Here is a 12,710-nt window from a genome sequence, read left to right as displayed (position 1 = left end):
TATTGCATAGCTTTAGGACCAATCATGCATTAGAGTATAGTTGCATTGCATTTGCATCTTTTCATGCATAATCAGGTGATTTTGGAGCTTAAGGAGCATGGAAGCAATGCTGAGGAGAAGTGAGGCAATCATGAAGGGAAAGCAAGAGAGTTAAAGCTGAAGAACCAAGGTCCAGAGTCTCACTCGACCCCACACTCGACCCCACACTCGACCAGACACTCGACCGTGTGCAGAGAGGGACTCGACCGAGTGGAAGCTGCACGAGAGAAGCCAACTCGACCGGTCACTCGACCGAGCACCGGGTCGAGTTGGCCGAGCCGCCTAGCTATTTTGTCTTTTAGCATTTTTAGGGCTTCCACTACTTTTTCTATATAAGGGCTTGTACCAGCAGCCACCCAAGGAGTCCAGCTTTTTAGATAGTCAAAAACCTAGTTTTTACCCTTTTGGGAATTATTCCTTTTGCACTTTTATTTTTATTAGATCTTGTACTTCTTTTAAGAGAGAAAACACTAGATTCTTCAATATTGTTGGTTCCATAACTTTCAGAATATTGAGAATTCGAGTTTGATTCTTTCTCCAATATTGTAGATCTTTGCTTTATCTTTCATTTGATGCAAGTTTCAGTATTTTCTGGGTTTATGACTTTGATGTTCATCATGTGTTCTTGTGAGTAGTAGCTTAGGATCTTGAGGATGGGTTAGGCTGGGCTGTGTTTGAGGTTTGTTTGATTTGGTCAAGCTTGATTGTGGTAGAATCTCTTCTAGGCTAGATGTTCTTAATGCTGATCCTATAACTGAGAGGGTAGGGTTTGATTTCAAGCATCTTAGCATCACACCAATGTTTAAGAAGCATAGATAAGGCTAGATCTAGAGCTTACCATTAGGCTTGCTAAGAGATTAGAGGTCTTGTTTGGTATGAGACATATTGCTTAATGCCTGCTTGTGTAGATTCTTTACTTTGTGAGAACTAGTCTAGAGATGCATAGGTTTGATTGTTTCTTGCCATGAGAGTGGATTAAACTTGTCTTAGAAATATATGTCTAGAAATTAGCTCAAAGTTTGCTTGAGATTTGTTGACCAAGTTAGATGACCTCATCCATTAGTCTAGCCCATGAATCCCTCCTCAAGGCCTTCCTTGTTTATTCATTTTTAAGTTTTAATCCTGCTGTCTTATCGTTGTTTGATTCGCTTGTGTATTGCTCTGTTTTTCTTGTATTATTCTGTTTCACGGATTTACCCAGCTCGACCCTGCACTCGATCTACACTCGATCGAGTGCTTGCTCGAGTTCATCCCCAGAACTTTGGTTTATGATTTGTAGTTGTCCTGTCTTATCTCTTGTCCAATTCCAGTTGCATTTGTGTTGCATTTACTTATTGTTCTGTTCATTACTTGTCTTGCATTAGTTCATTAGTATAGTTTCTATTTATGTTCTAGCTTCATATTAGTGATAATCATTCTGTTACATTTACATTTAGCATCTAGTTCTAGTAGCTTTACTTTCTGCTCTTTTCATTTCATCAATAGGACTGTTAGTGACAAACATCCTTTGCATATTTGGTTTAAGTTAGGCTCATATACACATCTTGATTGTTCACAACTCTCAGATTGGATTGACACCTCTTATACTGCAACTGCATAAGGAGAATTGAAACACATTACCACCCATCCATTCATATCTCACCATTGCATACATCCATCAATCCATATCTATCACACCCACCAAATAGTTCTTGTTTCAATTTGGCGCCGTTGCTCATTTGAGAGTGTTTTTGTGACATTTAGGATCATCATTAGTATAAGATTAAGTTCGTTTATCCACTTGTGAAGTTGCTGAACTCGAATCTTCTTTTGCTTGGCTGTCTTGAGTTTCAGGTACCCACTCGACCGCCCACTAGAGCACCACTCGACCGAGTAGTGATCGAGCACTTGATCGAGTCAGACAGCGTATCTAAATAGACACCAGTTCCAAGTCAACTCGACCACTCACTCGAGCCTGCGCTCGACCGTGCACCTGTTCGAGTCAGTACCTCAGTTTATTGATGCACACAAGGTCCAAAGGGAAAGACAATCTTCAAAGGCCTATTAACAACATCCACAAACTGGAAAAAGGTTTGAGACATAAGCAAAGAAGAGTAGTTCAAGAACAGCAAGGAGATCAAGTGGCAATGGAGCAACAAGATCCAGTTCCAAGACCAAGGAACATTGGTGCTGGAGATGCACCCAATACCCACAACCAGAGAGCTGGCATTGTGCCTCCCATAGTACCAAACAACAACTTTGAAATCAAGAGTGGACTGATTTCCATGATCCAAGACAACAAATTCCATGGATTGCCAATGGAGGATCCCCTACACTACCTTGATGAATTTGATAGAATCTGTGGTCTTACAAAGATTAATGGAGTGAGTGAAGATGGATTCAAGTTGAGGCTCTTCCCATTCTCACTTGGAGATAAGGCTCACCTCTGGGAGAAGACTCTTCCTACTGGAGCAATAACCACATGAGATGCTTGCAAGAAGGCTTTCTTGGCAAAATTCTTCTCAAATGCAAGGACTGCTAGATTGAGGAATGAAATTTCTGGGTTTGCTCAAAGAAACAATGAGAGCTTTTGTGAAGCTTGGGAGAGGTTCAAAGGATTTCAGACTCAGTGTCCTCACCATGGCTTCAGCAATGAGTCACTCCTAAGCACCTTGTATAGAGGAGTGCTTCCCAAGATCAGGATGCTTCTTGACACAGCCTCAAATGGCAACTTCCTCAACAAGAATGTGGAAGAAGGATGGGAATTAGTTGAGAACCTTGCTCAGTCAGATGGCAATTACAATGAGGACTATGACAGAACCATAAGGTCCACCTCCACTGACCAAGAGGACAAATACAAGAAGGATTTGAAGATGGTCAATGAGAAGCTTGATAAAATCCTCCTTAGCCAACAAAAATCCATTCACTTCATTGGTGAGGAAGAGGTTCAAGTTCAAGAGGGGGAGAATGAGTTTGCTGAGCTCTGTTATATGCAAAACCAGGGTGGATTCAAAGGCTACAACCAAGGAGGGTTCAAGAACAACAACCTCTCCTATAGAAGCACCAATGTAGCTAATCTACAAGACCAAGTGTATCCACCTCAACAGCCTCAACAGTAACAAAACTATGTCCCCAAACAACAACATCAAGTGTTCCAGCCTCAGTTGTGTCCCCCACCAGGGTTTCAGACTAACCAAGGCCAAGAACAAGACTTAAGAGCTATGATGCAACAGTTGTTGATTGGGCAAAGACAAGGAAAGATTGAGGAAGCAAATAGATTTGCTGAGTTGAACAGGAGGATAGCAGATATTTACAGTGAACTCCATGCCAAGTTTAACACACTGACTTCTAGGATGTGACCATGGAGAATCAACTAGCTTCTGCCACAATGCAAGACAACAACAAAGGCAAAGCCATTATGCACTCTCTAGAATCTGCTCATGCTATCAATCTATGCAGTGGAAGGGTTCTACCAACAAGAGAGGAGGCATTACCAGACACTGAGGACAGTGGTGTTCAAGAAGGGGAGAGTTTTCAACAAGAAGAGACTCAGAATGAAAACGTCATCGAACTCGACCAACCACTCGACCACTCACTCAACCGAGTGGGTGATCGAGTACCCGATCGAGCAGCCTCTCAGGAGAAAATTAAGCCAGTTACTTCCAAAGAAAAAGAAGTCCGGTTCATTCCTCCTCCTTACAAGCCTCCACTACCTTTCCCAGGAAGATTTAAGAAGCAGATGGTTGAAAAATACAAGGCATTATTTGATAAACAAGTTAGAGAGATTGAGCTTAGGATGCCTCTAATAGATGCCTTTGTGCTGATTCCTTCTTACCAGAAATTCTTGAAAGATGCTGTGATGGAAAGGATCCTTAGCCATGAGTGCAGTGCTATCATCCAAAAGCAAGTGAATCCTCAAAAGCTAAGAGATCCTGGTTCCTTCACTCTACCTTGCTCTATAGGCCCTTTAACCTTCAACAGATGCCTTTGTGATTTGGGAGCCTCAGTAAGCCTAATGCCTCTATCAGTTGCTAAGCGCCTAGGGTCTACAAGGTACAAGCCATGCAATATATTCTTGATCTTAGCTGATAGATCAATAAGACTACCACATGGTGTTTTGGAGGATCTACCAGTTAGAGTTGGAGTAGTGGAAGTCCCAACAGACTTTGTAGTCTTGGAAATGGATGAAGAACCAAAAGACCCTTTGATATTAGGGAGACCTTTCCTAGCTACAGAAGGAGCAATAATTGATGTGAGGCAAGGAAAAATTGATCTTAACTTGGGAGAGGACCTCAAAATGACATTCGACATTGTGGAGGCTATGAAGAAACCAACCATTGGAGGGCAAGTCTTTTGGGTTGAAGAGATGGACAAATTAGCAGAAGAACTGATGGAAGAACTAGCAGAACAAGATTACCTTAGAACTGCCTTAACCAAAAGTGGGGAGGAAGGATTCATTCATAAAGAAACCAAGGCCTATGAGGAGATATTGGACTCCTGTAGGGAATCAGACCATCCGGAGGTTTTTGAGGGGTTACCTGCATTAAGAGAAGAAGTCTGGTCAGTTCAAATAGCAAAAATGGATAGCTCGACCACGCACTCGAGCATACAGTCGACCGAGCACCAAAACCACTCGACCGAGTGCACTGCCGAGTCCCCCACAGATGGCTGGTCTGAACTGAAAGCACCAAAAGTAGAGCTCAAACCTCTCCCAACTGGGCTAAGGTACGTTTTTCTAGGTGAGAACTCTACTTATCCTGTGATAGTAAATGCTAAGTTAAGTAAGAAAGAACTTGAGTTGCTAGTTGTTGAGCTAAAGAAGTATAGAAAAGCTATTGGTTATATTTTGGATGACATTCAAGGACTTTCACCTAGTCTCTGCATGCATAGAATCCATTTTGAAAATGAATCCTACTCCAGCATTGAACCTCAAAGAAGATTAAATCCCAACCTAAAAGAAGTAGTTAAAAAAGAGATTCTTAAGTTGCTTGATGCTGGTGTAATCTATTCTATTTCTGATAGTACTTGGGGTTCACCAGTTCATTTTGTTCCAAAAAATGGAGGAATTACTGTAGTAAAGAATGATCATGATGAGTTAATTCCCACTAGAACCATTACAGGACATAGAATGTGCATTGATTATAGAAGTTTAATTCAGCTACTAGGAAAGATCATTTTCCTCTCCCTTTCATTGATCAAATGTTGGAAAGATTAGCTAATCACACTCACTACTGTTTCTTGGATGGATACTCTGGATTTTTCCAAATTCCTATTCATCCTAATGACCAAGAGAAGACAACATTCACATGTCCATATGGTACTTTTGCTTATAGAAGGATGCCATTTGGATTATGTAATGCTCCAGCAACTTTTCAAAGATGCATGATGTCTATCTTCTTTGATCTCATTGAGGATGTTGTTGAATTATTTATGGATGACTTCTCTGTCTATGAGACTCCTTTTCTTCTTGTCTTGATAATTTGTGCAGGGTTTTAAAAAGATGTGAGGAGACAAACCTAGTCTTGAATTGGGAAAAGTGTCACTTCATGGTTGAAGAAGGGATAGTTCTTGGTCATAAGATTTCAGAGAAAGGGATTGAGGTTGATAAGGCAAAGATTGAAGTCATGGTTCAACTTCAACCACCAAAAACAGTCAAGGACATAAGAAGCTTTCTTGGTCATGCTGGGTTTTATAGAAGATTCATCAAGGATTTTTCAAAGATAGCTAGGCCATTGACAAGGTTGCTTTGTAAGGAAACTGAGTTCAACTTTGATGAAGATTGCTTGAAGGCTTTCAAGGAGATCAAGGCTGCTTTGATTTCAGCTCCAATAGTCCAAGCTCCAAACTGGGATCTTCCATTTGAGATTATGTGTGATGCTTCAGACTTTGCAGTAGGAGCAGTCCTAGGGAAGAAAGAAGATAAGAGGCTGCATGTGATTCATTATGCAAGTAGAACCTGGGATGAAACCCAAGGAAGATATTCAACAACAGAGAAAAAGCTCCTACCAATGGTATTTGCCTTTGAAAAATTCAGAAGCTACTTAGTAGGGTCCAAGGTAATTGTGTACACTGATCATGCTGCTTTGAGGCACATCTACTCAAAGAAGGATACAAAACCAAGGTTGTTGAGATGGATTTTGCTTCTCCAAGAGTTTGACATGAAAATAGTTGATAACAAGGGGATAGAGAATGGAGTAGCCGATCACTTGTCCAGGATGAGGATAGAAGAGGAGATTCCAATTGATGATTCAATGCCTGAGGAGAAACTGATGCTGATTGGGACAACACGGCCCACAACTCGACCTCTCACTCGAACAGGCACTCGGCCGAGTGTGTTTGGGTGTCCGATCGAGCAGGATGAGATGGAGGAGTGGATGGCACTTGAGAGTGAGGATTTGTCTTGGTATGCTGATATAGTCAATTACAAGGTGTGTGAAGAAATCCCAGCAGACATGGACCCCTATAGGAAGAAGAAGCTTCTCAAAGACATCAATGGATACTATTGGGATGAACCTTATTTATACAAGAAGGGATCAGATGGATTGTTTAGAAGGTGCATAGCAGAGAATGAAGTTAAAGGAGTGTTTAGACATTGCCATAGCTCTGCTTATGGAGGACACTTTGCAACTTTCAAGACAGCCCAGAAAGTCTTACAAGCTGGCCTATGGTGGCCTACATTATTCAAGGATACTCACAAGTTCATCACAAAGTGTGATGCTTGCCAAAGAATGGGGAATATCACAAGAAGGAATGAGATGCCTCAAAATCCAATTCTTGAAGTTGAGATATTTGATGTGTGGGGAATTGATTTCATGGGACCTTTTAATCCCCCTTCAAATGGGAATGTCTACATCTTAGTAGCAGTGGACTATGTCTCCAAATGGGTGGAAGCCATTGCTAGCCCCACTAATGATCACAAAGTGGTTCTTAAACTTTTCAAGACCATAATCTTTCGAAGGTACGGAATCCCAAGAGTTGTAATAAGTGATGGAGGAACACACTTCATCAACAAGATTTTTGAAGGGATGCTAAGGAAGTATGGAGTTAAGCACAAGGTGTCTACAGCTTATCACCCTCAAACAAGTGGTCAAGTTGAGGTGTCAAACAAACAGATCAAGGCCATTCTATCAAGAATAGTAGGAGCAACACGGGAGGACTGGTCTAGTAAACTTGATGAAACACTTTGGGCTTATAGAACAGCTTTCAAAACACCTATAGGCAGAACCCCATTCTAGCTTGTGTATGGAAAGTCTTGTCACCTCCCAGTTGAAGTTGAGTACAAGGCTCTATGGGCAATCAAACTTTTGAACTTGGATCTTGAAACAGCACAAGCCAAGAGAAGACTTGATTTGCATGAACTTGAGGAGATCAGATTGGAAGCTTATGAATGATATCTTGTGTTTTTGTTGGGTTTTAAGCCTTGTTTTTGCATAATCTTGTTGCATAATCATGTCATTCTAGGTTGTTTTAGGAGCATTTGCATCTAGTTGTTATTCTTTCAGGTTCTTGGAGTGATCCCTACACATTTGGAGCATTTGGGTCTGTTTTATTGCAAAGAGGAGTAGTTGCCGAAAGGTGAGAGTGCGAAGGCACAAGCGGCCATCCCACGCGGCCAAGAGCTCCCCGATCGAAGCCACGCGACCACACCACCCGGCCAAAGTTCAACCGATGGTGTTTAGATGACTAAAGTGCGAAGGCACACGCGGGCACCACACGCGGCCAAGCCATGGCCGATGGTGTTTAGACGACCAAGGCGCGAGAAGACACGCGGCCACACCACCCGGCCAAAGCTCAACCGATGGAGTTCAAGTGCTGAAGGCGCGAAGACACACGCGGCCAGGCGACGCGGCCAAACCTAGACCGGTCGAGCACACGCGGCCGCAGCACTCGGCCGAACCATGGCCGATGGAGTTCGCACTAATCCTGTTTTATTGTTGACCCGGGTTTGACCCAGTTTGTTTTGGGTTGACCTAGGTTCTTTTCTCCTTTACTATAAATACTCTAAACCTATTAAGGAGACATATATCTTATCTTATCTTTTGTTTTAGCAGCCACTTAGGGTTCTTAAGCTTGTTTACTCTTGGTTATTGAATCTTTGGTTGATTTCCCAGTCTTAATAGCAAATTTGTCTTTCTAATCTCCTAATCTACAAGCTTTTATTATGATTTCACAAAGACAAACCTCTTTCCTTTGTGTGATCATGATGATTAGTGAGTAGATCTTTTAAGAACTTTGGGCTTGGTAGATTAGGGAGATAGATGGTTGATCTTTGATGTCTAGGGTTTATTTTATGCATTTCCTATCTTGATTAGTGATAATATTGCTAGATAGCCTTGATCAAGCTTAAATCTAGACTTTAGGATTTCCATGCCCACAAGGTGTTTGATGAAATTCCTGAACCAAACTTTTCAAGAGCTTTGCATTCCTAGCCAATGGAAATTGATGATTAGGGTGCTTAGTGGTATTTGAACTTGTTCTTAATGCATGCTTGTCTTGTGATTACCTTTGGAAATTGTTGATTATCATTTGACTAGCATAGGATCTCTATCATGGAAATGAATTGATTTGCATTAGTGTTCTAGCCATAGGATTGTTCTTGATTGTTACTTAGACATCTAGGATTGATTAGCTATCTCCCAAGTCAATTACCTTGCCCAAGGTTCTCTTGTTAATTCTTGATTTCCAGTATATTTGCTATTTGAGTTTGTTTGCCTTGAGTTTGCATTGTCTTGTTTACTTTATTTGAGTGACTTTGATTAGATAAGTAGTGACATAAGAACCTTTTACTTGATTAAGAATAGATTAAGCATTTTGTGTATTCTTGGTGTGTTGATTGATTGCAAATTGTGGATTGATAAATAATTGATACTGAAAGTAACTACATCAATTTGGCGCCGTTGCCCGTTTGCATTCTAATTGACCATTAGGATTTCATTTTTGCTTGAGACTATTCATTTACTTTACACTGTTTGTTACTTGGGTTGATATCTTGTGTTTTTGTTGGGTTTTAAGCCTTGTTTTTGCATAATCTTGTTGCATAATCATGTCATTCTAGGTTGTTTTAGGAGCATTTGCATCTAGTTGTTATTCTTTCAGGTTCTTGGAGTGATCCCTACACATTTGGAGCATTTGGGTCTGTTTTATTGAAAAGAGGAGTAGTTGCCGAAATGTGAGAGTGCGAAGGCACAAGCGGCCATCCCACGCGGCCAAGAGCTCCCCGATCGAAGCCATGCGACCACACCACCCGGCCAAAGTTCAATCGATGGTGTTTAGATGACTAAAGTGCAAAGGCACACGCGGGCCCCACACGCGGCCAAGCCATGGCCGATGGTGTTTTGACGACCAAGGCGCGAGAAGACACGCGGCCACACCACCCGGCCAAAGCTCAACCGATGGAGTTCAAGTGCTGAAGGCGCGAAGACACATGCGGCCAGGCGACGCGGCCAAACCTAGACCGGTCGAGCACACGCGGCCGCAGCACTCGGCCGAACCAGGGCCGATCGAGGATCACGAGTAATTGTTGGGTTTTGGAGCGAAGGCACACTCGGCCGGGAGACGTGGGCAAAGCGACCCCGCGTGAAGACCATCGGCCACGACACGCGGTCAAAATGAAGCCGAGTGAGAATCAACACGATTTGTTGGTCTTTGGTGCGAACGCACACGCGGCCAGGAGACGCGGGCAAGGCGACCCCGCGTGGGTATCATCGGCCAAGGCCATCGGCCAAAGGCTGACCGATTGAGCCTACCAAGGTAAGTCTTCTTTCTCCTTTTCGGTTTAATTCGGTTCAATCCTAGTAAACCGATTTGATCCTGGCTGGTTTGATCCTTCTCTCAACCTCCTAAAACCCGATTTCTTCTTCTCTTTTCTCAATTTATCGATTGCATCCCTTAAAACACTAAAAACCTTGTATCTCTCTCATCTCTCAATCGATTTCAAAGAATTTTTGTGTGATAGTTTCGGTTTTTCAAGCTCCCTTAATTACTTCTGCTATCAGCTACCATTTCTGCTTCCCTAGTTTTCAATTGCAAGGTACAACACTCTATCTCCCCTTTTTCCCCATTCAAGTTTAAACACAGTATGTGCTAGATTCAACCAGCTAGTTATATATGCCTTGATTTAGGGTTGTTGAACTTCATAATAGCTTTAGCTGGTTTAGATTTCGTTTGAATTGCTTTGTTTGGTGTTTAATTTCGAAAATTTTGGTTTATGAGCTTTTAGGGTTCTTGAGATTGAGAAAATCAAAAATTTTGGGGAAATTTTAATTTGATAGTTTCTTTACCTTGTCTTTTGTTGATTTAATCATCCAGGAAGAGACTAACTGTTTTGAAGGCAAATTGACATAGTTAGGGGATAATCGAAATTCTTAAATTTTTAGGAAGCAAATTTTGAGTTTGTTTGTGAAGTTTTTGTCACAGTTGGTTCACCTTTGTTCCCTTGGTTTAATTTTGTTGATTTATCTTCTAGATACTAGGCACTTATTAGCTGTGGTTACAAATTGTGGCTCCTAGTGAGCCTTACTAATATCTTTCAAGTGTTTTTGTGTATTTTAGAGGAACAATGGGTAGAACCAACTTGAAACCTGGAGACAAACAAACAAAGACAAAGGAGGTAGTGGAAAGGGTTGTTGAAAAGAAGAAGAAAAAGGCAGTTCCTTCTAAGTCTTCACTTGCTTCACAAAAAGTTTCAACAAGCAAGAAGAAAAATAAGGAGCCTGTGATTGAGAATAGTGATTCAGAGGAAAGGGGTATGAGTGAGAGTGACTCTGAACTTCCACCACCTCCAGCTGCTAAGGAAAAGCAGAGCAAGCAACTTAAGAAGAAGCCTACCTACTCCCAACTGATGCAGCGACTTAAGCAAATTAAGTTTGCTCCAACTAGATACCCAGATCATGAGTTCCTTCACAATGCTGGCCTCCTTGAAGACATGCAGACTATCTTCACAACTTTGGGATTAGGACAGTTCTTCAATATGGCCTTTCCCACCTATGTTGAGCCAACAAGAGAGTTCCTTGCATCCTTGTCAGTAACTTATTATGAAGATGAGATGGTAGGGGAAGCTAATGATCTTGGGCATTTTGAGTTTAAGGTTCAAGGGAAGCACTACAAGATGACTTTTGGAGAGTTAGGGGCTATCTATGGGTTTCCACCAGGAACAAGATTGGAATACAACATCAACCCAAGGGAGTTCCGTTCTTTTTGGCAAGATATTGGAGTGGGAAAGTACAAACCTGGTCAGCTCAAGAACTCAAGCATTCAGCATCCTACAGTGAGATATGCTCACAAGGTTCTCTCTCACACTCTTTTTGCAAGAAGAGAGGCTGGAGGTGTTCAGGCAAATGAACTTGGTTGTCTTCTAGCAGGGCTGCAACCTTTCATAAGAACCTATGAAGGAGGGAACCAACCATTTTCTAATGCCGAAAACACATGTGTTGCTGCTGTCTTCCTCCATCAATTGCTCCATTACCAAAGTTGGGTTTGGACAACAAGTGATAAGACACCAATTCTAAGTATGGGTGGTCTTGTCACCCCCATCTTACAAGCAAAGGGGGTTCAGCTAGGAGAGTTTGACCATGATATTGCAAGGCTTGATCCAATCTACCTCAAGAAGACAACTTATTTGGATGGCCAAACTGAGAAGGGGTTCTATGTCTACTATGGGTACATTTTCTCAAGCTTTAGGAAGAAGAGGCTCTTGCTCCCTCAAAAGGATGTCACATCTCTCTATGCCATGTTTGGAATATGCTGCCAAATACAAGATGACTTCCTCTACTCCTTTAAGGATGATGGGCCAGTGATTCCAATAACAACTTCAAACAAGGAGAGAAGTCAAGCTAAGGATGATCAACAAGAAGCTCCTCCTAGTCTAGTCTATGGTAGTGCTAGGTATGCCTTCCAACCATTTGAAGAGGCCACTACAAACAAGTCTTTTAGAGCAGCACACAGCCACATCCATCTTCTCCAGCATTTGGCTAACTGGCAAGGGAAAAACATCAAGAAGTTGGTCAAGGGAATGAAGAGTATGCACAACAGATTGAAGAATGTGGAAGCTAAACTAGCCATTGCAAGTACCTCCAATCCAAACCCTGAAGTTGTTGTGGACTCAAGAGAAGAACAAGAAGATGAAGTTGAGGATGAAATGGAGAGACACTCATTCCATGGTGAACCTAGTACTGCCATTGGTTTTTATGACCCACCAAGAGCTTTAGCATATGAGAGGAGACAAAGTAGGAAGAGAAGAGCAGAGAAATCTCTAACACCATGCACTAGCAACTCCTCCTACTCTCTTGACTTCTCAATGAACTAGAGGTACACTCCAAGTCCTTGTACATAGAGTCCTTTGCTTATTTTCATTTTTTATTTTTTTATTTTTGTCTTGTTAGTCTCTTTCTCAGCTTTCCTCACACAGAGACTGTGTGAATTAAGTTTGGGGGAGGGACTAACCATCTAACATTGTGTTTTATTTTGATTTTCATTTTGTGTCATGCATTTGTTAATAGCTATGTTTTGAGAAAAATCAAAAAAAAAAATTTGAAAAATTTTAAAAAAAAATCAAAAAAATGCATTTAGCTTTGCATATTCATTCTTGTCTTTAGGATTGAGTCTAGAAGCATTTAGTATGCATTTGCATTGGGGATGATGATGAAATTGCCTTGTAAAGGTTGAGTCTTAGGATTGAACCCAAAGCCCTCATT

General features: G+C 41.6%; 1 protein-coding gene and 1 pseudogene across 3 annotated transcripts in view; one reads left to right on the top strand and one right to left on the bottom strand.

The window, feature by feature from the left end:
- LOC104732598 overlaps window positions 1-12,710 on the bottom strand; it is a 48,232-nt gene that overhangs the window by 14,136 nt on the left and 21,386 nt on the right. The window lies entirely within an intron of this gene.
- Window positions 4,199-5,735, top strand: LOC109127994 (annotated as a pseudogene).

Source organism: Camelina sativa, chromosome 12 (genome assembly GCF_000633955.1).
Source record: "Camelina sativa cultivar DH55 chromosome 12, Cs, whole genome shotgun sequence".
NCBI lineage: Eukaryota > Viridiplantae > Streptophyta > Magnoliopsida > Brassicales > Brassicaceae > Camelina > Camelina sativa.
This window is presented reverse-complemented; position numbering and strand designations above follow the sequence as displayed.